At 36.2% G+C, this 26273-nt stretch overlaps 1 pseudogene; it reads right to left on the bottom strand.

Annotated features, from left to right (window-relative positions):
* Positions 1-23219: 23219 nt before the first annotated feature.
* On the bottom strand, positions 23220-24050 carry LOC122229235 (annotated as a pseudogene).
* Positions 24051-26273: the final 2223 nt, after the last annotated feature.

The following is a 26273-nucleotide window of genomic DNA, read 5'->3' as shown; positions in this document are numbered from 1 at the left end:
TATATAAATTTATAATAGCCCACTGACTCCAGTTGGCAGAGTTATAGCTTTAGGATAAGTGGCAAAACACTTTCCAAAGAAGTTTGGAGACTCTTTTTTGTCTTTCTGCCAAGTCTTCTCCACTGAATCTCATGCACTGACTAATGCATATGCTTGTTTGTGTAAGGTTCCAGAGAATGGTCTTTATTAAGCCTAGTAGGTGAGAATACTTTCAGCTGAGGCCTATTTGAAGTCTTGACTTGGACAGGTTTTGGCTTCTGCGATATTTCTGGTGGCTATCCTGCTGTATATACATCAACATTAGCAAAATGGGAGTCCTGCAGCTTTTAATTCATATTCAGTAAGCTCAAATATGAAATATGTTTTATAATTTTAAATGTTCCTTATGAAACAATACACACATACTTCTTACTGACCCTCCCACCCCTATCAAGCAATTTCTTTCTTCTATAGTATCGGTCGGTGTTCACTGTAATTATTATTCATTGCTGCTAAACATTTTATTTTATAAATACACCTTAATGTATTTATTTATTTTTCTGATTCTGCATAAATGAGTTGTTTCCTGTTTGGGACTTCTATAAATAAAGTTAGGGAATGTTACTGTACATGCTATTTGTTGCCATAAACATTCATTTCTATTGTGTATACAACTCAGAGAGGAATTGATTATGTGTGTATCTAGCTTTGGTAAATACTACCAAACAATTTTCCAACAAAGCAATTATCAATTGGGGTATTAATTTGTATAGTGTTTGAGAATTCTACTTGATTCATATCTTCCCTAACACTTGCTGTTTTTAGCCTTTTAAAATGTTAGTCCTTCTCCCTGGGTGTAGTGTTATTGTATTGAGGCTATAAATATATTTAGTTGAGGACTAATGATTCTGAACTTTTTATATGCCTAGTGGCCATCTGGATATCCTCTCTGGCTAAGTGATTATTCAAGCATTTTGCTCATCAAAATCTTTTTCTCGGGGTGCGTGGGTGGCTCAGTCGGTTGAGTGTCCAACTCTTGATTTCAGCTTAGGTCATGATCCCACAGTTCATGAGTTCAAGCCTTGTATCCAGCTCTGAACTGACTGCAGAGCCTGGGATTCTTTCTCTGCCGCTCCCCTGCTTGTGCTCACTCTCAAAATAAATAAATAAACTAAAAAAAAATTTTTTTTCTGAGTTGTTGGCATTCTTTATATATCTTGTATAGAAGTCCTTTGATTTTACATATATACTGATATAATTATTTACATGTAGTTATACATTATAACTTATAAATTATAAAATATAAAGTATATATACATATAACTTATAAATTATAAAATATAAATAATATGTAATATAAATAATGTATAATATAAAAATATATAAAATATAAATTATATATAAAATATAAATTATAAAACTTATATAAGATATATATATATAATACATACAATCATCTTCTCTTATATGATAATATGATTTTTTATACTCTTACTACTATCATTTAATGAAGAGAATTAACTCATTTAAATGCATTTCAACTTATTAATCTTTTCTTTGATAGCCAATTATTATTATTTTTTTTTTTTTTTTTTAATTTTTTTTTTTTTTTTCAACGTTTATTTATTTTTGGGACAGAGAGAGACAGAGCATGAACGGGGGAGGGGCAGAGAGAGAGGGAGACACAGAATCGGAAACAGCGATAGCCAATTATTTTTATCCCAGTTAAGAAATCTTCCTACCACAACCTCATGAAAGCATTCTCCTATAATTTCTTCTAGAAGTGTCTTTTTTTGGCCTTGCATATTTATGTCTAAATTCCATTATTAATTCAATTTTGTGAATGGTGTGAAGTACAGACCAACTTATTTCTCAAATTGATATTCATTTGACTCAGTAATTTATTAAAACCACCATCTTTTCTGCATTGAACACTATGGCATCTTTCTGATAAATCAGGTGACCATATGTGTGAGTCGAGTCAGGTTTTGGATATCCTACTCTGTTCTATTGGCCTGTTTATTTCTACATCAATACCGTTCAATACCACATTGTTTTACTTCACTTTTATAATAAGACTGGATCTCTGTCAGTACAATGCAGACAGATCTGTTCTCCTTTAAAGATTGCCTTGCAGGGCACCTCAGTAGCTCAGTCTGTTAAGCCACCAACTCTTGATTTCGGCTCAGGTCACAATCTCACGGTTCATGGGTTCAAGCCCCATGGTAGGCTCTGTGCTGACAGCATGGAGCCTATTTGGGATTCTCTTCTCTCCCTCTCTCTCTGCTCCTCCCCTGCGTGCATGTGCTCTCTCTCATATTAAATATTAAAAAAAAAAAAAGATTTCCATGCTATTCTAGGTCCTCTGCATTTCCATACATATTTTAGAATTAGCAGGACAATTACCCCTCCTCCACAAAAAACAAACAAACAAAACCAAGGGAAAAAAAATACCCTTCTGTTATTTTTATTGAGAGAACACTGAATATGTATATTAATTTTGGAAGAACTTACATTTTAATACTGAGCTCTTCCATGCAAGAACATGTTCTATCCATCTATTTATTGGATTTTAAAAAATTTTTCTTGGCACTCTTTTTTGTTGTTTATAATGCAGAGAACTTGAATGTTTTTCATTAGAACTCTAAGTATCTGGGGATTTTATTTGTGCTATTATAAATGGCATTTATTAATTTCTTTCTTAATATTTGCTGCTAATTTATAGAAATGCAATTATATTTTGTGTATTGATTTTATATCCAGTGAATTATTAAAGTGAAATCATTCTAATCATTTTTGTACATTCATTTGAACTCTTGAACTTTCTAAGTACATATCCATATCATTTTCAAATAATGACAGTTTAAAGTTTTCTTCAATCTCTATCACTTTAATTTGCTTTGTTACTTTATTTTTTTATTTTTACTTTCTTTTTGAGAGAGAGAGAGAGAGAGAGAGAGAGAGAGAGAGAGAGAGAGAGAGGAAGACATGTGCATGAGTTGGGGAGGGACAAAGAAAGAATCTCAGGCTCCAGACCCAGCTTGAAGAGGGCAGGGCTCAATATCAAAACCCTGAGATCATGACCTGAGCCAAAATCAGGAGCCAGGATGTTTAACCAGCTGAGCCACCCAGGCACACCTGTTTTGTTGCTTTATTGCATTGGCTCTAGTACCATACTGAATAAAATTAGAAATGGCGACCGTTGTCACTTTCCACCCCTGGGGAAAAGACAATAATACTTACTACAAACTAACATGCTGACTATAAGTTCTTTTCTGGATATACTTTATTAGATTAATGAAATTCTGTTCTACTTCTAATTTGCTTAGGAGTTTTTTCATGACTGGGTATGGAATTTTATCAAATGCTTTTTGTATATGTATTGAGATGATCACATTCAGGGCACCTGGGAGGCTCAGTTGGTTAAGCATCTGACTCTTGATTTCAGCTCAGGTCATGATCTTACAGTTTATGAGTTCGAGACTCGTGACCAGGTCTGCATTGACAGCATGGAGCCTGCTTGGGATTCTCTCTCTCTCTCTCTCTCAAAATAAATACATAAACTTATTTTTTTTAAAAAGTAAGATAAAAAAAAGGCCATATTGTTTTTCTCCTTTATAGGGTTAATATTGTGAAGTATACTATTGATTTTTGAGTGTTAAAAACCAACCTCGCAACCTTCTGGTAAGCCACGCTACATTATTATTTACTAGGTTTTTTAATATACATATATGGATTCAATTTACTAATATTTCACTTAGAATTCTTTGTGAACATGTTTATGAGAGAATTTGGCTAAAATTTTCTTTCCTGGTAATGTCCTAATCAGGATTTGCTATTAAAGATATGCTGGCTCCATTCTTCACAGAGCATGGTGCCTAACAGCATAGTCTCTGAAGTCAGACTGCTGGGTTCTAATTTCAGCTCCATGATTTACTAGTTGTGTAATTTTGACCAAATAATTCCAGGTAATGGTGTCAGAAATCTCAGATCATAGTAGCTATGTAAGCCTAGAAACATTATTCATTATATTAAATTTTTAATTCACTATGTTAAAATTTACCTTTATATGTTAAATAAACATAATAATAGTACTTACTTTATAGGGTAGTTGTGAGAATTAAATGGGATAATCTATGTGATGTATTCAATACAGTGCCTGGCACAGTAAGCTTTCAGATATGAGCTGTTTATATAGATGATAGTAGACAGATAAGATATAACACAGACACACACAGACACATACAAACACAGTTGACTTTGTCAACTAGACTGCAAGCATAATTTTAATCTATCACTTTGATTATCAAATCTGGACTTTGGTGTCACTGCCCATTCTTGTTCTCTACCTGCCAACTCGATACTTAAACAAGTTCCTAACTTTAAAGGAAAAACAACTCTCATTGTCAATGTACCTAACACTGTGTGTTTAAGATGGCTATTAACTCTGCCTAATACAGTCCATTGTATTAGCCAAGTTTCTCCAGTTTAACAGAACCAACAGGATGTGTATATAGAGAGAAAGAGATTTATTATAAGGAATTCATAATAAGCCAGCATGGAGGCTGGCAAATCCAAAATCTGCCCAGTGGGCCAGTAGGTGGAGATCCAGGAGACTCAATGTTCCAGTTTAAGTTGAAAGGTCCCTTGCTGTAGAATTATCTCTTGTGTTGGGGAGGCTGGTCTTTTTGTTCTATTTAGGCCTTCAACTGATTAGATAAAGCCCACATTATGGAGGGCAATCTGCATTATTCAGAATCCACCAATTTAAATGCTAATCTCATCCAAAAACACAAACACTCAGAATAACGTCTTACCAAATATCTGGGCACCTTGTGGCCCAGCCAAGTTGACACATACATTTAACTATCATATTCATAATATAAAACCACATAATTCTAATTTCAGAAAGAATCTAGTTCTGGGTTCTGATTTTTTATTTTCAGATTCTAAAATATATTTATGATTTTTGAATATTTATTTCTCATTTTATTGAGATTTAGGAATGTAGGGGAGTTAGATGTGTATACTGAGTCTGCCATTTTGAACTGGAAGCTTCTGTTTTATAACCTTGATTAGGGAGGGAAAGGTTTAAAAGCACAGCACTTGAATGATTATTACAAAGGTGAGGTGGTTGATAGATTCCAACGGGCAAAATATATTGGATATTTTTATTTAGATAAAGGAAATGAGGTTTTAACTACATGAAGCCAATTGCATATAGCTAGAGGTTCGGCTACAATCTCCAAGTCAGAAATGTGAGCTCCCACGTCCTGCAAGATTTCCTTCTGAGGATGATGGTAACTGAGCAAGATGAGAAAGGTGATGATCATTTTGGGTCATAGAAAGGCCAGCTGAGGTCCTGCTCAGGGTGAGAGTAGAGTGTTCTTTTTCCATCTGTCCTAGAATTAACCACCACACACCATTTCAAATGTATCAGGGTTCTAGTTTTTCTTATTCTTGTAATGATTACTTTTTTTTTTTTTTTTTCAACGTTTTTTATTTATTTTTGGGACAGAGAGAGACAGAGCATGAACGGGGGAGGGGCAGAGAGAGAGGGAGACACAGAATCGGAAACAGGCTCCAGGCTCCGAGCCATCAGCCCAGAGCCCGACGCGGGGCTCGAACTCACGGACCGCGAGATCGTGACCTGGCTGAAGTCGGACGCTTAACCGACTGCGCCACCCAGGCGCCCCTGTAATGATTACTTTTATCTCTTTTAGCAAACTGTGAACCAACATGGACCAGCTCAAGCATATTCATAAACAAACGTATCAGATTTACATGAATCAAATGTCAACTCCAGTCATGTCTGGAACCTCACCACCCCAAGTAAGATAGGAATACAGGACTGCCTAAAGTCTTATCTCCATGGCTCCTGATACTGTGAGGAGAATAAAACATAGGTAAGAATACTGTGTTGAGTTCTACTTAAACTTATGTAAAAATCGGGGGACAATAAACATATACACGTACATATCAGTGATTCCCTCTCGGGGTATATTTTTCTTTCATCAAATACCGTTTTACACATTTAACTTAAAATTTTTCACGTACACATACTGCTTTTCAGTTAAAAGTTCCAATGAACTTCAGCAAGTTATCTCATTATAGGGTTAATTTTTTTTTTAAAGATATGGAGGTGGCTGTTCCTTCTGTGAATGAACAGCTGTAGCCTAATGAGATTATCGCTTTACCTTTCTACCAAGAGAAGCAAGAAATAGGAAAAGGAACATGTGTGAGGAGGGAACACAAGATCAGGATTTCCGATACGACCAGTTAGCCGCCAGCAAGTAACTTTTCCCTCAGTATGAAGGAGGCCTGTAGGGAGCTTTCATGACTCCTGCATAAAATTGAAATTAGAGAGTTCTTCATTCCTGGAAAGGATTCAGAACACATATGCTTCCCTAAGGCGAGTGAGCTTCTGAGGTTTCAGAGAGGAAAGTACCTACCGCAAGGCCGAACTCACACCCCCAGTAGACAATTTATTCATCTGGTTGGATCTGACTTAATTTATCGAGACGTTACCAAAGCTTAGTACTTTGCACTTCCAAGAAAGCACAGCTTTGCAACAGAATTCACTTCTAAGCTTTAGTAGATCTGCTTTATGAAAACAAGTTGTTTGTGTTTTAATATTACTTTATATATGTTCTTTATTTTTTTTCTGTCTAGCCTATCGGAACAAATGTCTCTTAAGATAACCAACGGCACTTCAAAGCTAGACCATTCGTCTAAGGAATTTCACTTAACAAAAACTGTCCCTAAAATTTCATTGAAATCTTTCCAGAACCAATAGAAACAGAGACTCCTCCTTTTGCCTCGGCTTCCAGGATTCCGGCATAAAACCGCTGCCATTTGCACGGTACGCTAATGACAAGCTGGATGTTGGCATGAAAGCCAATATGTTCTTACACTGCTTTTTGAGACAAGTAATAATCAGTCTGTCATCAATGTCATGCTGCAATCAGACTTTGACAAGGTTTGCAAATAACTTGAAAGGAATTGCTTATCCCTGAACACTGCAGATCAAAACCAGACCTGAACAAAAACTAAAAGTCTGCTGTGCGTCAGCTGCACAGTCTCTGGGAACGTGCTGTGCATAAGCAGAGGGAATAACCAACCCCTGATCTCCCCCCTCTCCCCCATTTTTAATTTTTTATTAAGAAGGACTTTCTCTGCTACCAATCCTGGAAACTCACTATTCAAAACTATGATGGAGCCACCTAGGATGCCCAGCCTGATTGGAAGTACTGGTTGTGTTATTCTTGAAAATGTTTAGAAAAGTAAATAACACTTCCATCCTTGGGGTGGTTTGTTTTCTTAACTCATGAGCTGCAGGCAGGATTTCTGATCAAACTCAGTAATGCGGTCAGTGAGGGGACTGTGTGTGTGTGGGACTGAGGAATCAGTTGCTTTCTTTTCCTCTCCTCCTCTCCTCAATCCTTCCCACCCCATAGAGGAGGTCAGATGTGTATTATTTTATTCACTTGTTAATTGGTAAGCTTTTGCAGTCATAGGAAACAAGTGTAATTTATACAGCTTTGAGAACACTTAAATAAGTTAAACTTCTAAAAGTTTGAGAACAGGATCCTTTGGGAGGAAAAAAAAAAAGATTTCTTAAGATGTGTGAGCTGGTCACAGGTCTGCTCAGAACTTTAAAACATGTTTGTACTTCATGTTTGCATAAGTCTCTGGATAGCCACAGGACATGTGGACTTAAGTATTCATGAATTATGTCCAAAACATGAGCATAGATTTGAAATATGAATTCATTGTTGATTTTATTTTAGCATAAGAGAAGAATTCAGTTCAGTTATCTTGTTGTTCTTTATAAGGAATCTTGAAATTCAAGTGTTACTGAGGGGGCCAGACACTCAGAGTTAAGTGAGGATGGTAATGAAAAAAAGCAAACCCATCGTAAGTGAAAAGATCACATTATCATAAGAACGGAGATGTAAAACATATTTAAGATCTTATTTCAGGTGATGAGAATCATTTGAGGCCATAGGCCATATAGTCCTAAAAAAGAACTGTCCAATAAAGTGTCATTCAATAAACATATGCTGAGCACCATACTATTGGTTATCATGTTCGGTACAATGAGAGATAAGCTTGATGTGTAAGAATTAATCCTTATTTTTTCAAGGAGTTTATAATCTGGTTAGGGAAAAAATACTAATGCACATGAACACGTAGCAGTAATTTTTTGAAAGTGTACAAAGTAAGCACTGAAATATGAGACAAGAACCACTCTTGAACTACACTGAGGACCTGTAACAAATATCTATAAGCAATGTCTTGAAACCACATTTGCATATACCCCAAAGTTCCCAGTCTTCTATGCTTATTTGTTACCATTTAACTATAATCCAAGTCCCATTCTCGTGAGTACAGGAAGTTCAGACCCCATTTCTGTTGTTTCTGAGGTCCCCACAATGTGGGTTGCACTTATATATCTAGGCTGTTACTTGTCATCTCTCAATTCTGACCAGCTGGGATTCTTCAACAATTGCTTCTGTCCATCATTGTTTCTCTTGGCTGATCTTGTTCTGTTTGTACAATTTCACCCGAAGTCATGAATATATATCCACACTTTGGCTTCCCTATAGCAGTTTACCTGAGACTATATTAGTTTGAGAAATTGAACTGAAGTTTTAAGGATTCCATCAAGGAATTATAATGCAGGGGGGAAAAAGAAAAACCTTAAAACAGGTTATAAAGTAGCATGTCTCTTTGAGTATACCACCCATGCCTGCTTTTTTTTTTTGCCCAAGACACATTACAAGGCCCTTCTGTCTTCTCCTAGAATCAGAAACCCGTCTTGCCCAACTACCTAGATCTCCAGTCTCCCTTTTCTGGGTTCTTCTGGGCAAATTCCAAAATCAGTTAACAAGACAACATCTCAGGGGTATGGCCCTGCTCAGAATGAAGTCAGACTTCTATATAACTGACAATGCCCTTTAAACACTTTGTACCAAGCAAGCTTTGGAACCCAGTATTTTAATTGACAATTAATTTTTAAAACAATCACATTCCTGAAAACTCTACAGTCTTATTCAATGACAAAGTTCCGTGTAGCAAACTTTGTGTGCTACTTCACAGAAAAGTTTTTCAGCTCCCAATATACAATATTGAGGTCTGTAAATAAACATATTTATTCTTTACCTATTTCCCATATTCATCTTTGTTTCCCTTTCCATGAAAGTATAAAAAAATTAAGTAACCTAAAATTCCCATTAGAGAACCTTCTCCCTTATGGAAAACAAAAGTATGATTGCAATTTAGTTATTTTGAAGAAGCCATAAATAAGGAAGTTATATTCTAAAATATGAAGTAGGAATCTCTTTAAGTATTGTGTTTCTCAATTCTATTTCAAATAGCTCAGCAAACTTTCAAAATAATCATAAAGGACACTGTTTAGGAGACTCAGAGGTAACTGGGCATAGCATCAAGGACAGAGATCCGTGGCAACTTACTAGAGACCTTCTGGTGGGCTCACATTATTCCACTAAATCATTCGTCCGACAGTATTTCCAGAATGCCTGCTGGGAAAGGTGCTGAGCTGGAGCTGATGAGTCAGTGATGAACAAGAAAGTGAAGTACTGACCTTCAAGGAGCCTGTACAATAATCAAAAAGACGAATGATGACCAAGGACAGAAATAAATAAATAAGTACAATATTTACAGATTGCCTGAGTGCAAGAAAGGAGATAAACAGTGTTATGATAAACTGAAAATAAATTCAAATGTTTTTAAACATATGAAAACAGTATAACCTCCAAATACAGAAACATATAATTTAGGACTATAGTGACTGTTTTTTGTACCTACTTATTGGCAAAGACTGAAAATTTGATAGCACATTCTGTGAGTAAGAATAAAAGAAACGAGTATTTTGATTGTGAATATAAATTAAGTCAACCTGTATGGAAAACAATCTGGCAATATCTGTCAATATATAAAAACATGTAACTTTTGACCCTTGTTTCAGAAATAGAAATAGGGCTTATAGTATTTTTCTCATTTGTACAATATGTGTTGTCATGTACAAAGTTATTCATTGCAATGCAGTTTCAATAAGCAAGATTTGGAAAATGCCAAAATATCCATCAACAAAATACCTGTTTAATAAATTATACTACATATATAAATAAATTAGATGCAATGTAACCATAGCATAGAATGAAAACACAGTTTTTTGTTTGTTTGCATATATGAGGCAATTTACAAAAGTGTTAAAAAAATATTAAGACCGTACAGTTTATATACTAAGCTAAAGAGAATGTGTATATTTTTGTTTGCATATACCTAAAATAGCTCTGAAAAAAGTGGAGTGGAATTTTTTTCAGTGCACATATTTCCTTTTGTACTTTTTAAATTTTGAATTACATGAATATATTACCTACTTTTAAATATTTATATTTTTATAAAGATAAATATTTATATTTATAAATAGTGTCTACTATGGGATTCACAAGATCAGCCCTGTAAGTTATAGGGTCTAAGAGGAAAGTTCTTGAGAAATTCATTATTTAAGATCCAACTAAAAAGGAATACACATTAGATTCTATTAGGTTCAAGGTTCTGTGTTCTTGGGATATAAAATCCAAATATAGACTCTGTTCTTAGAAGCACACGTTTTGGTCGAGGAACTGGAATTTCTACAAAAGGTAAATGGTGTTAAATGTAATTAGAAGAAGTACAAAGACTTTTCAGTTTTACCATCCCTTTCAAAGGGTAGTTACCATGACTAGTTACCCAGAGTAACAGTTATCATGAAGTATTAGGTTCAAATAATTACCAAAAATTTCTAGTATATTTTTTATAAAATACTGTTTATTTGATGTACACCTAAAGCATCATGGGGCATACCCTTCAAATATTATTGGCATATATATGATGAAAACTGTTCATTCAAGGGATATGGGAAAAGAATTCAGAACAAACCTGCATTAAACACTTATTTAATTGTGTTTATCATTGACATTATACAGAAACTTCTTCCAGTCAGCAATCAGATGTTTGCCACAGAAAATTACATAGAATAGACCCTAAATAGCATGGTTAAGAGATAAATTAGCTTTTTAAAAATAACTAGATCATGGGGCGCCTGTGTGGCTCAGTCGGTTGAGCATCTGACTTTGGCTCAGGTCATGATCTCACTGTTCTTGAGTTCGAGCCCTGCGTTGGGCTCTGTGCTGCCAGCTCGGAGCCTGGAGCCTGCTTCGGATTCTGTGTCTCCCTCTCTCTCTTCTCTTCCCCTAGTCGCACTCTGTCTCTTTGTCTCTCTCAAAAATAAATAAACATTTAAATAAATAAATAAATAAATAAATAAATAAATAAATAAAACTAGATCTGTTTATTTGCTATCATTAAGCATTTCTTTCTCTACTCATAATTTTTATTTAATGGTTTTGAAGGTACAATGGTGTATGCACACTCCATGTTTTTTGCTGCTTTTGTTTAAAAATGTGCAAGTTTGAGATTAATGGAAGATCTATAATATCTCCCAAAGCAAAAGATAAAACAGTAAAAGCAGACATGAGGATTCAAAACAAAGCTACAAGGTTGCAAATGTAAATATCAGAAAAAGTGATAAAAAGGCAAGATGTGATCAAATAAGTCACTTATATTTCCTCTTGTTTTGAGAGATGGATGCAGAATTTGTGGAGCTTAGAGTACATATAATCAAAGTGGCTTTTTAAGAATAATAGTAATGTATTTACAAATGCAAATTTACATACAGGGACTTGGAAGGGGCCTTTGCAAGTGAGAGACCCAGAAACTTAAGCTTCTTTTGCTTCACAGAAATCCACTCAGTTTCTCTAGCCAAATAGTATTTTCTTTAAACTTCATTCTTTATGTTTAATATGAGTATTTATTTGGGGGAGAGGATATACATATCAATAAAGTCATTAGTAACTAAACAAAGTTTTCCATTTCACTATCTAGATGACACTCCAATTGTTTTAGGTTTTCTTCATTTAAGAAAGTAACATGAAATCTGCCACATCAGATTCAGAACAGCCCAGAAATGTCTACTTGCAGGACATAGCAACTTGCAGTCCAATTTACATACTGTTCTTTTAGCCCACGTGTGGAAATTCAACAATGATTTTTTTTTCATTCCTCACAGGTAGTTTTCGGTAGCAGTTCTGACAATTCTCCTACCATCAAGCACTTATTAGGGTATGAGAGCACACAGCTCTTTTCCGTCTAGGAGTGTGTCTCCTTTCAATCTTGACTGCAGAGCAGAGGTATGCTCAATTTCCCCTGATAGTAAGAAAAAGGCAGACATCTCTGAGTTTTCTCTTTCATTATGCTGGCTGCAGGTGGGCTTGCGGGAAGAACCAGCTTCCACTAATTCTGGTAACCACGTTATCTAACTCTCAAAACAGGGAAAATGACTGGGAAGAGAGGAGACAGAAGTTCTGAGAAGCATCCCCTGGTTATTGTTGCTAGGGCAACTGCTACTTGGCATCCTCCAAATAGTCATCGTCTGTCACACTTGGGGTATAATTCACAGACATACAACACATCTGAGTGGATTTGGGAGGGGGGGGGAGCGGGGGAGGGGACAAAAGTTCATGTAAATAAATGAGAGAATTTTAAATAGGCACATAAACAAAAGTGCATGCCTCATATTTAGAAAGAAGAGAGAGGAGACAGGCGTAAGAGGAATACAGTTTTTAAGATGAGCACCGCTGCTAAATATTAGTGTTTTTCTTATTGCACAAATTAGTTAGCCTTTACACATTCCCAGTAATTTGTCTACCCATCTGCCTCCTTCCTTTTATAAAAATCCCTTCTTCCCCCAAATACTAGTCTTCTGTAATATGACTTCAAAGTAAACATATGCAAAGACATAGATGTCATTTTCTCTTTTACAACCCTTAAGAGAGCAAAGAATTAAAAATACTTGCTCATTGTTTAGCCGAACGTCTGACTCAGAAGCAGGCCTGGGTTTGTCATGAGAGAAGATAAAGCATTTATTACCCAAATAATCATTGACAAAAACAGACATGAGCCCTGAAACACCCTTAGTCAAATCTAAGTTGTACCCTTCATTTTTCTTATGCCTTCATTTCTTAGAGCCAGGGTGTCTGCTTATTCTTTCGAATTACTGTTTCTTCTTCTTAACATTATAGAAATGTTATCTTTCACATTTTGAAAAAAGAGGTACCATTGCTCAAACCATAAAGCAGAAAAGAAAGCCTTAACGATATCTGTCATCAAAGTCACATAAAACCCCAACAGTTTCAACCTCCTCTTAGTATTCACTGGTGTCAGCATCATAAAAATGTGCAGAAAACTCATATCAGTGTATCACATTTACAAAATGAGTTTAATAGCAAATGCATTTTTGGAAGCAAGTGGGAAGAAAGAGAAAGATTTTAACCAAATACACTGAATGAATTAAAAAACCCATAATGGATTAAAGAGGATGAAATAAAAATCAGGAAAAGGAACCGTTGTAATGGCTTCACCAAAAGCTTTTCTTTTCCCTTTAGAGAGAATTGCTAAAGTTCTATGAAAACCAAATAATGTACTTCCATATAATCAAAATGATGAAACCAGACATCAAGCAAATAAAGAAAAATAATTACTTAATTACTAGGCTTAACATTGCACATTGGTTCCACCAAATCAGTCAGGCTTCAGTATTATTTCACATGTTTATTTTTAATGGAGTCACCCAAATTTTGTGACCCAAGACACTCACTGTTTAGAACTCTAGGGAAAGGATAATCACACAATGATAGCCATAATAAAAATGATAGTTCACTTTTGCTATGCACTTAGTATCTGTCAGACGCCATCATATAATCTTTATAGGGATTCCTTCACTTAATGCTCACATGACAATTACGAGGTAGACACTAATTAAATTATTCTTATTGTACAGATTAAGGAATTAAAGAAACTAGGTAACGGGCTCAAATTTAAATAACAAGGAAATGGCAGTACCAAGATAGAACCCATTTTTTACGTTAGTGTCATATACTGTAGGAACTTGGTTGGCTGCCCACTGTCTACTTGGGCCCATGATCTCTTTTCACCTGGAGTATTTCTGTGCATTTGGGCTACAGCTTCCCTATCTAACCCCCACCTTTTATACGGCAGATGTTCCTGACTGTTCTTCTTTCTGGAACTCTAGTTCCCACCCCAGATCTCTTACTACACTTATATTTGCATTGAACCCTAATATTGCAGGTTGAAGCAACTAATTCTTCCCTTTCTCTATTGGCTTCATTTCACCTAGGTAGACATCTAATCCTTGGTAATACCTTCTACCAATTTCTGCCTTTTTTTTTGTATCATTTGAATTTGCATTTCCTCTGCTTTGCACTTAGGGACTTGTTTGCTACATCTCCTCCCCCTCCACCACACACACACACACACACACACAAACTACACTACCCCTTGATAATTCTTATGCTTATTTTCCAACATACATAATAGAATTACGCAGCATAACATAACCTGTATTCTGCTATTAAGGGTCAAACTCTCCAGAGAATAAAGTCCGAGCATCTTAAAGGCAATGACTTGAGTTTTACTGATTTCTATATCTGCATCTCAAATGAATACCTACTGCTGTTCCTTATGCACAGATTTCAATAAGTGATTGTAAATTAAATGGGATCATATGCCAAGAAACTAGCTTTTTAATTTACATTAATGAGTATACTAATCAGGATAAGCTAGGCTGTGCACTAACAAGCACACCCAAATCTCAGTGGCTTTTCATAAGCAAAGTTTATGTTTTACTCACCTAGTCCATGCCTTGCAGGGTAGCATGGAGACTGCTCATCATAGTCACCCACATTACAGACTGATAGAACCTCCATCTCAACACATGATCCCATGTGACTGAGACAGGGGAAAAAGGGCAATATGGCAAAACACATAGCTTCCTTAAATTTCTGCCCAGAAATGACAAACATAATCTCCCCTCACATATTATTCATCAGGGTAAAACAATATGGTCACCCCAAACACCCAGAAGCATAGGGAAGTGCAACCTGTCAATACTACCACATTGGGGATTAGATTTCAACATACAAACTGACACAAATATCTAGTCCATAACACTTGGATATTGCCCTTGTTTCATAGCATAAGACATGGAAAGAGGCTATCAGTCAAGTAATCAGGAAGAAATGCATCCTACCTAACATGTCCCTTAGTGAGATAAGAATATATTATCTAAATTCATTTCCTTTGTGAACTTTATGAAGTCAGGTGTCCTCTTTGTGTCTAGCCTAGCCTAATATTTCTTGATGTTTATGTCTAAAAAGGCCAACAGTGTATCTGAAAAGAAAATCATATACAGATTATGTATATAATGTGTGTGTGCGCATGCATATGTGTGTGTGTGTGGATAAAAGGATACACACATACACAAAGAGAAAGAGGGAGAGAGAGAATGCATGAGCAAGTGCTGGATAAATCCAAACTATAATGCCACTCATAAAATCTCCCAGTAATGAACACAAATTTTACTTGCTTTAAAAAAGGTGTTATCAAGATATCGTATGTTCAGATTTTCTAGTAGGAAGATCATTTAATCAAAGATCAGATTCCTACTTAGTGCCATGATTCACACTTGGTGTAGGGAGTCAGCAGTTCCAAGATTATCTGCCCCCAAATGAGCATATTACAAGGGTAGGAGACAGGGTAGGAAATGGATCCTTCTTTACCCAATCAGTACTAGTTTTTTTTTAGAAAGTAATGAGAAAACACTGCAGATACTCTGGAAAAAAGAAAAAACTAAGGTCAGCCTATAATTATTTTTATAGTCAGTCATAGTTATTTGATTTTTCCATGACATGAAATCTCTTTCCTTTGAGCTTCATGTATGCTTTATAGAGTATTTCTAAATGTACACCAGGAAATTCAAGTAGTCTAGTAATGGTTTCTGAACATCAGAGATTCTTCTGAAATGTTACTGTATCCTATATCCTGCCTTACAGTGTATATCTATATTGTGTTTACTCTTGGACATCTAGACATAACTGAGCATTTGGGGGATTATAAATGGGACAGAGGCGCCTGGGTGGCTCAGTCAGCTAAGCATCTGACTCTTGATTCTGACTCAGGTCTCCATCTGTTGTGACATTGAGCCCCACATTGGGCTCTGCGCTAACAATGTGAGTAGCCTACTTGGGATTCTCTCTCTGCACCACCACCCCCATTGCTCTGTCTCTGTCTCAAAATAAATAAATAAACATAGATAGATAGATAGATAGATAGATAGATAGATAGATGATAGATAGATAGGACAAAATTAAGAAGCATGTATTTACATGGAGGGTAAGAATTCTCCTAGAGGAAAAATCTACTCTTAGGGTAACATGGATCATGTAACCATGACTTTGACTTAGTCATAAGACCCTAATAGTTAACAGGGAATAGAGATTCTCAGGACAGTTTGAGAGCTGTTGTTGAAACCTGCTGCTGGCCCACGTCCTTGAATGTATATCCATATGCAAAGGAGGAAGAAATTTTAGGGTATACTAAAAGGGTGGATTTACTGAGCTCTGTCACATACCTGGGCCCAAGAAACACTGTGTTTGAACCTCACAAACAGGAGGGAACTTTTCCCTATAATCTCCTCCATGGTCTCCACACTGCTTTGGGGTCCCATAGGGCTGAAGGAACCACTAACAGATGATATCTCTTCCCAGAAAAGCCACAGAGAGATTACCACACTCTGAAGTGGAAAACAAGTCAGCCAGTGCACGCGACACCACACTGGCAGAGTGGAAGCACCTTCGGAAAGGAGATGCTGGATCTAGGTAGTACAGAGCAATAAAGGTGCTCACCGCACCTATGAAACAGTAAGTACACTGTCTATGGAGGAACTGGAGCACTTGTCAGGAGATAAACCCAACATAGAGGCAAGGAGAAGTGGCAGAACATTCCAGATCTGAGGACCCCTAGCTTGGACAGTGGCCATCACAGCAGGGAATGGCTACACCATGCAGGGCAGGTTTTGAAATTGTCCAGTTGCATATCTACATGTGTATTTACTTTTAAACATTTTCAGACCCTGGAAGACTAACATATATGAATCCAAAGTCTTTGCAAGAAGCTAAAGTATATGTCTTATTACTAGATAGGACAATCATCTCTCTTATTAAATTTTTAATTTTTTTTTTTTTTGAGAGAGGAGAGCATGCACAAGGGAAGAGCAGAGGGAGAGGGAGGGGGAGAACCTTAAGCAGGCTCCACACCTAGCACCGAGCCTGACATGGGGCTTGATCCCTTGACCATGAGATCATGACCTAAGCCAAAATCAAGAGTTGGGCACTTAACCAATTGAGCCACCCAGACAACTTTCTTATTAATTTAGATATGTATATGACTTCATGTATACTTATAAGCTGTTGAGGTTGAGAAAGTTCAAATTTCTTAGTGTCGGCATTTTCGAACTGAGAGGTAATATGCTGTATATTTGTTAATGGCAGTTCAAGAGGCAGTTTGGGTCCTCTGTAAATTTTCGCAAAGCAAACCAGAGAATGGAAAACTTTCAGAAAGGGTATAATTTAAAAACTGAGCTTAAACATGTTACATAGATTGTTCTCAGATTACGTCACAGGGAACAATCCTTCCTTACCGAAGTGTTTCGTGCTTTCCACGATCTCTGTTTCGATGATCTTTTGTCCTAATAGTTTATTTTCTAAATCTTGACAATCCTTTGAAAATATAATTACTCTAATTTTTGGCAAAGAACATGCCAAGTCAACAGCTGTTCTGGAACTTTCTTTGTTCTTTTTTTTTCCCCCTCTGTGTATGTGTGCACGTGTGTGTATGTGCAGGTGTGTGTGTACATGTGCTTGCATGCATCACACACTTCTGGTAGTAACACCTCTCACAGGAAGCCACAATTCCAAATAAGGGTATAGGAAAAGAATTTCACAATCTCCTCTGAAGTGAGAGTTTGAAAATAAGCACTCTCTATAGTATAAAGTTTTTTCCTATTTTGCACATATTGGGTTTGCACATACTGGGAGCTCAATAAACATTTGTTGAGTGATGAAATCACATTTTTACACACTTAATTAGGGATTAAATATAAAGCTCACCTGATCTGTTTTCCAAGATGATGAAAAAATTGCTTCTATGATGCCCAATAGGCAAATTCAGTTTCTAGAACTAAGAAACCTCATAGGTCCCACTATATCCTTAAGGCCTTTTATTCAAATTGTCTATCTTTATCTGGAGAGTCCCTACCTACACTGAGTTGAAAATTTGCCTCTCTGAAACATCACCCACTAGGCCTAATGATTTTTATACGAAGCATCACAGAGAATGTCTACCATACCTCCCAACCTATTTAGGATGATTTCAAATCTTTTAAAGCGGTCATCAATATGCATTCCATATATACATAAAGCATGCATTATATGCACAAACATTTTAAATCAGTCATTATATTCACATTAATACATTATACAATGCACTATATAATAAAGTAGCATTATATAAAGTTTGTTAGACTTTAAGCTTAATATCTTCAATTTCAACCATTCTTTCTTTATCCTTGACCATCCAGGCCACTCTTCCCTCTATTTCATCCATTTTGTCATGACCTTGTTAAACTGCGATCCTTAGAATTGAATGCAAAGCTCCAGATATGAACTAATCAGTATTCATGATTCACTCTTTCAATAAATACTTAATGAGCATCTATTATAAGCCAGTTATTATAACAAGGACTCGTGGTTAAACAAGACGCATAGTCTTTACTTGCCTTTGGAGGCTTAAAGTCAAACATAGTGCTGGGATTGAGATAAAGATAATCATATTAATATTAAATTACAACTGTGGTGACTTTATATTAAGAATAGGATGGAAAATGGGGAAAGTGGGTGATGGGCATGGGGGAGGGCACTTGTTGGGATGAGCACTGGGTGTTGTATGGAAACCAATTGGACAATAAATTATATTTAAAAAATAATAAGTAAAATAAAATAAAAATAGAAAGAAAAAAGAATAGGATGGATGCAATGTCTTCCTTTGGACAGTATAATTCTATCACAAAAACGTAAATTATGTCAGTATTTTTAACATCCACATCAAAAGTGTAATTAAAATGAAACTAGTGGTCATTCATGTTTTCATATAATTTGCTAACAAGGTCAGTCATACAAATAGACACATCTAACATTGAATTTCTTAGAATGTGTGAAAGAAGCAAAACCAGGAAAGGAAAGACCTAAGGAAAAAAATGGTTAAACATCTCCAGATTTCTGATAAATTGTAACTTGTAAAGGGAAAGCATATGCTTAAACAAATAGAATAAATAAAATAAAAACCTAGAAGTTATTATACTTAAAAAGTAAAGAATTTTGGTTTTCCTTGAGACAGCATTGCACAGTGGACAGAGTACTGAAATAAAACTTAGAAAAATCAAGACCAATCCAGATGGTTTAAGCTAAAATCACTTATTCTCCTTGAGGCTAGTATCCTCATAAAAAATATGGAATTTAACTTTCCTTCTTCCCTGATTATCATCATGAGTGCTAATTCATTTGATAACACTGTGAGAACATATTAAATAATACATGGAAGGGCTTTGAAAAGAATAAGCCACAATGCAAAGGTAGCTATTTGTTTTTACAGAGGAAGGAGAGAAATCGTGATTATAGCCATTAGGGAATAACAGGTGCTGACTTACTCTCCAACCATAAACATCTATGAAATGGTGCTATCAATGCACAGACAGTGCCGAGATATGATCCTTAAAAAAAGGAACACATGTTAAGTAAACTCCACATTAACCTTAGCTTCCTATCTAGGGATACCTTCCAAACTGGGTGGTTGAGAAATATAGAAATATAGTGGAGACAAATATAGACCAGGAGAACTGCTGGACAAACAAAACTTTTCATGATGACTTGGGGCTGCTGCTTGAGACGGACATTTATGAGACAGAATGCTGGGGAGAAGACATACACAGAGAAGGAAATCCAGAAATCTGCGGGGGGCTGTTTATTTTATTTATTTAAAAAAAATTTTTAACATCTATTTGTTTATTGTTATTATTATTGGTGTTTATTTTTGAGAAAGAGAGAGACAGCATGAGCGGGGGAGGGGCAGAGAGAGAGGGAGGCACAGAATCTGAAGCAGACTCCAGGCTCTGAGCTGTCAGCACAGAGCCCAACGTGGGACTCAAATTCACAAACCGCCAGATCATGACTTGAGTGAAGTCCGACGCTTAACCGACTGAGCCATCCAGGCACCCAAAATTTATTTATTTTTGAGAGACAGAGATAGAGCATGAGCAGCAGAGGGGCAGAGAGAGAGGGAGACACAGAATCCAAAGCAGGCTCCAGGCTCTGAGATGTCAGCACAGAGCCTGGTGCAGGGCTTGAACTCAGGAACCATGAGATCATGACCTGAGCCGAAGTCAGGCATCAGACGCTTAATCGACTGAGCCACCCAGCACCCTGCAGGGGCTGTTTAGACTCTTTTACGAAACACTAAGTTGCATTTGTTCAAGGTGTGATATCTTGGGATCTGAAAGAGATCTGAACGAGAGCTGAATGAAAATTCTAGATGTTTCTCAGTGCTGAGAATACTAGAGTTCTAAGCAGAGTAGATAAACCTCACTAAACACTAGAAAACTTTTATTTCAGACCAAATTTAGGAATAGGGCTATTCCAGATATGCCCAAGCCTTACAGGATCAAGCTGATCTGTGAATAAATTAATCACTTGCCAGAAGAATACTTAATATTCCTTAAAAGAGGTCACATAATTTGGGTTTCAGCAATATAATATCCACAGTACCCAGTATACCAACAAAAATATGAAGCATGTGAATAAATCAGGAAAAATGAAGAACAGTCAGTAGACACAGATACAGATATGACACAGAGAGCAGAATTATGAGAAAGACACTGATACCTATGATTAGCATGTTCAAATATTTAAAGGACAAAATGGATATAATAAATAAACATCTGAGGAAATCTTGGTAGAGAAAGGACAACTATCCAAAAGATGTTCTAAAACTAAAAAATACAATGTCTGAAATGAAAAAAAAAAAAAAAAAGCACAGAATGAATTGAAGACAGTCCATAAAAATGATGCAAACTGAAGCACAAACTTTAAAAGAATAAAAACAAACAAACAAACAAAGCCTCAGTTATCTACAGGTCAATATCAAGCACTGGTAAATATGTGTAAAAATGTTTTTAAAAATATCAGCCCACGTATCCAGCAGTATGAAAGAACCACAATTCACATAAATGCAAAGAAAGCACACTTAGGTATATCATTGTCAAATGGCTAAAACTCAATGATAAACAGAAAAATCTTAAAAAGTGCCAAATAAAAAAGACACATTATAGACACACAGCAAAAACTGACAAGAGAAACCACTGACTTTTTAAATAGGAAATTATACATTTCAGAAGACAGTGAAACAACATTTTAAAATGCTCAAATTTAAAAAAAACATGTCAATCTGGAATTCAATATATTGCACCAAAAAATATTCAAAAATAAAGAGAAAATTAAAACATTTTTGTCAAAAAAATGCTGAATTTGTTAGCAGCAGACTAAAATTCAATGTTCAAGAGAATTCTTTTGAAGGAACAGATAGCCTATAGAAACTCAATTTATGTGAAGGAATAAAGAGTAGGAATGCTTAATACATAGCTAATTTGAAATTTGCTTTTACACTTTCTTAATTTTAAAAAGACCACTGTTTAAAGTAAATAGTAATAACATCATATTTTGACGTTTATAATATATTTAAAAGCAAACAGTATGAAACAACAGCCCAGAAATAGAAAAGCGGTAAGGAAAGGTATATTGTCAATATGTTTTACATTAAGTAAGAGGTGATAGAGCATTACTTTGAAGCAGAGGGTGATAAGTTAAAGATGTACCTTGTTTTTAAAATAAAGATAAATGAAGGAAGTGTAGTTAGTAATATAATATAGGAGATTGGATTTCTAAAGGTACTTGAATAATGCAACAGAAGGCAATTTACTTAATGAAGCAGCAAACTCCTGATACCAAGCAATGGGGAAAAAACGAAAGACCAAATGGTAACATAGAAAACCAATAACAAGATGAAAACTTAACCCAACCATAATCATAATTATATTATTGGGGGCGTCATCTGAGTGCATATTTATGACATAAAATAATTTCAATTTTCTGTCTTTATAAGGGAAAATCTCAAGGGTTTGTATTTGAGGTTCACATTAATTGGTATTTTATTTTCTTAAAACCTAAACGTTGTCAGTTAAGAAGAAATCCACTCTGGGGTACAGATCTTGCCATTTAAATTCTAGGTTTTGGGTTTTTTCTGATCCTTGGTAAAGTTTTACCCAAGAAACAGAATACATACATATATATTCAAAAACATGAACCATTATAAAGTGAAATAGGAAATTGAGTGATTTAAGTTTCGGCAGACCTCACCTTTTTTTTTTCCTTTTTTTTTTCAAGTCCCTGAAAGACTGTAGCTGGACTGGTTCCAGTTCTCTTTGGGATAACAAGTGACTTGAAATTAAAAACAAAAAAACAAAAAACAAAAGCAAAAACCCACAGTCTCAAACAAGGTCAGGTAATACCATTCTCTGCCCTGCTCCCAAGGCAAAAAATATGAACACTTTTAGTAACAATTCAGGATTCAGCTTTATCTCCTAACTGCCCAGTCAGTGGAAGTTCAACATCCTGATTATTTTTAGACATCTATACTTGTGTATATTGATATATAATCTTATATTAGATGACAACTTATTTTTTCTAAGTCCAGCAATCATTTTTAACTAAAATCCTTCTACGTGTTTTGACTGCTGTTCAACTTGCTACCGTTCAGAAAAAGCAAAATTTCTATAGCGTTCATCTCAAATCTTATTGCTTTACAACTGTGGTATACCTTCCATTAAAAATAAAAAGACGAAGCAGTCAATCCAGTGATTACTCTGACATGGCTTTCATTGGGAAGGAATAGAAAAAGGGGTGATGGCAAAGAGAAAACCAATAGACAAAAAGATAATGAAACATACAATGATTTTCTTTAAGAGGGAGGGAGAGAGAGAGAGAATGTTATATTCAAGAAAAGGAAAAAACAAAACAAAACAAAACATTGAAAGCATGAAGCCATAGCCAAAAACATGTTGTATGGTAAGTAGGTTTTCTTTCTTTTTCCCTCTTTTTTCTTTTTTCTTTTGTTTAAATAAAATCTCCTCCCAAACCATCATCACTTTTTTAATCCTCCCCAGACCAGGCTTCATCTTCAGACCCTTTGTCCCCAGATTTCTCCAGTGGAGGGCCTTCAGAGGATTTCTTTTCTGGAAGGCTTTCTGGTTCCTTGACTTCTTCTTTAAGAGAAGGAATCTTTTCCCTTGAAGCCTTTGAAGCTATGGGGCCACCTGCTTTTCCTTTTGTCTTTCACAGGGCTTGGCATCACTGTAGCCTTTGGCCTGGGTCTGGGAATTTTCTTTTCTTTTCTCTCAGCTTTGGACTTCTTAACCATCATTTTCTTTTTCTTTTTTGAGCTGCCATAGTCACTATCATCAACATCTTCCACTAGGAAATCATCATTGCTGCCTGAATCTTTCTCCTGGAATGGTGCCTCTGACTCCTCTTCTTGCTCTTCTCCACTGCTCACATCTTCCATGAGCATCTCTCTGTGACTGGAAGCTGCTTAAGAGGCTGCCTGCTGTTGCTGGTGCACATTTTTAGGATCTCTTTCATCTTCACTGTCCTCTGCAGAGTGAGAATCATCCTTCTTGGTCTTCACATATTTTTCTTCTGAGTCCTCCCTGTATTCTTGTGAATTCTTTCCAGACTGCCTGTTACTTTTAGCTTCTTGGAGAGATGGTCAAATTTTCTTAGCTGGAAGAGCCTGAATCTCTTCCATAATCTTCATCAGCATCATCAGACTCCTGACACTGAAGAATCAATGACCTTTTGCTTTCTGACAGGCTGAGACGTGTTTGTTGCCAAAACAGGTCCGAATCCAGAAGCCAAAGACCAGGACCCACCCACCCCACCCCACCCCACGCACATGGTGCCACGCACCTTCAACTTTGGCATTTGGGGCCGTGGCTGCAGAACCCCAAGCTGCTGGCTTGTCAGACCCCCCCTTGATTCAGCACCCCTTAATCTGATGATTAATCACCCCACTGCCCCCACTCCCCCGTCTCTTCAAAATGGATGAATCAAACCAGTCCTGATAACTATATTAAATGCCAGTAGACTAGACATTCCAATTAACAAAAACATATATGCAATCTGTCAGAAACACAGAACAATGTTCAACTCCCAATATGGCACCATTTGAGGAAAACACCAAAGAGCCACTTAGTGTCAATTTGACATTAGACCCCCTTCACCCTGGGGGTGATTCATCTTGACTAGCATTGACATATGTTCTGTATATTTTCTGCTTCATAAAACCTCAACTAGCTCCAAAACCCAAATGTCTACAGAGCATTGTATCTTCAAGCATAAACAATGGACAAGCAAAACCAAAGGACTAATTTTACAGTAAGAAGTATGGCAGTGGGCACACAACAATGGAATCCACTGATCTTAATGTATATACCACCACCAGAAGCTGCTGGACTGACCTTTTAATAGAGTGGCTTATTGAAGTTGTGACTGAGGCACAAGCTCAGATATGTTATTATGTGAGGATGAGCACCGCCTTCAAGGATGCAATATATACTCTTAATTTGCAACCAGTGTATGATGCTATGTCTTCAATTAATAGAAATCATGGGTCTAGAAATCAAGATGTAAAAGTGAAAGTGTTTACCTGCTTATCATCACTTTGCTTAACTCCTGCATCAAGTCTTTGCAACACTGACCTCAGTAAAGGTCTTTGTAGATCCTGATTTTCCGAATGGTTAGCTGTTCTAATTGGTACCAGCAAGAGTTTCAATAGATTTTATTCTATGGCAATTACCTGAGAACTCTGAACTCATGCCCAGAAAAAAAAAAAAGCAGAAACACAGAGGAATCATAGACCTGAGGGGTAGTGTCCTTGATTATCACAAGGAGCTAGAGCTACTGTTACACAACAGAGGAACAAGTTTAGTGCTCAGAGGACGCACTTGAACATGTTTTGGTGCCCAATTTGCACAATCTTACCAGTTAGTGAATAAGTGTAGCAGCCACATGCAAAGAATGGCATCGTGACCAGGCTCTCAGTACCTTCAGATATGAGGTTCTTCATCATTCCCCTAAGTAAAGTTTCTAAATGAGTTTATTTTCTAGCCAAAGGTGAGGAAAATCTTGAATGGCTAGAATAAGATGGAGATGATGAGTATCAGTTGTGGCCAAGAGGTTGGCTTCAGCACAAAACTTCCTAGAACATATTTCCTCTGGGAAATAAGGCCCATAGGAGTCCTAATAGATCTTTTCCCAGAAATTTCATGAAGCAAGTGAATTTAAGTGGCACGAATGATGAAATATAGTGAAATATAGATGCAGTCCTGTGCAACCCAGCATACCAGCCCTGTAGTACTGAAGGAATGAATTATTCTCCTAGCTGCTGGAAGTGTTGGTAGCAGATAGCTGTCATATGTGAGTCCTCTCTGCACACTGCTCTTAGCTAGAGAGAGCAAATTCATCCAAGGCTACATCTCCTCCTGGTGCAACCTGAGACCAACTGATTGATTCAGGGCCATAAACATCTGACCACTTTGCTCCAGTTCAGGACAACTTTGAAGGTCTGTCCCAGACTTTGATATTCCCATCAGATGAGCTGATGCCTTTTCACCCAACTTCTCTTAATAATCAATCTCACTTACACTACTTTCACCATAGGTAGGTATTTACTGCAAGAGAACACTCTGCACTAAGCTTTCTGCAAGTTAATCTGTCTCAGAGTTGGATCTGTACCTCCTATACACAGAAAACTGCAAAGTCACTGATGAAAAGAAATTAAGAACTATCTAAATAAGTGAAAAATATATTTAATATATTGCAAGGGTCAATATTGCTAAGATGTCCCATAGTGTCCTTCGGATTCAGTGTGCTTCCATGAAATTTTTTTGCAATTTTTTGGTAGAATCTGGGAAAGTGATTCTAAATTGTGTATGTAAACATGTGTATCCAAATGGTCTAAAACAATCTTGACAAAGACGACGTTGGAGGATTTATATTATGTGACTTTAAGATTTAGCATAAGGTGCATTAATCAAGACAATGTAGATTGGTGTAAGGATGAAAAAAATAAATTCAATAAAACTAAAAAGACCTAATATATACTAATTATACTAATTTATACTAATATATACTCAATTAATATAC

Source organism: Panthera leo, chromosome C2 (assembly GCF_018350215.1).
Source record: "Panthera leo isolate Ple1 chromosome C2, P.leo_Ple1_pat1.1, whole genome shotgun sequence".
NCBI lineage: Eukaryota > Metazoa > Chordata > Mammalia > Carnivora > Felidae > Panthera > Panthera leo.
Note: the sequence above shows the minus strand (reverse complement) of the source record. Positions and strands in the feature narration are given on the sequence as shown.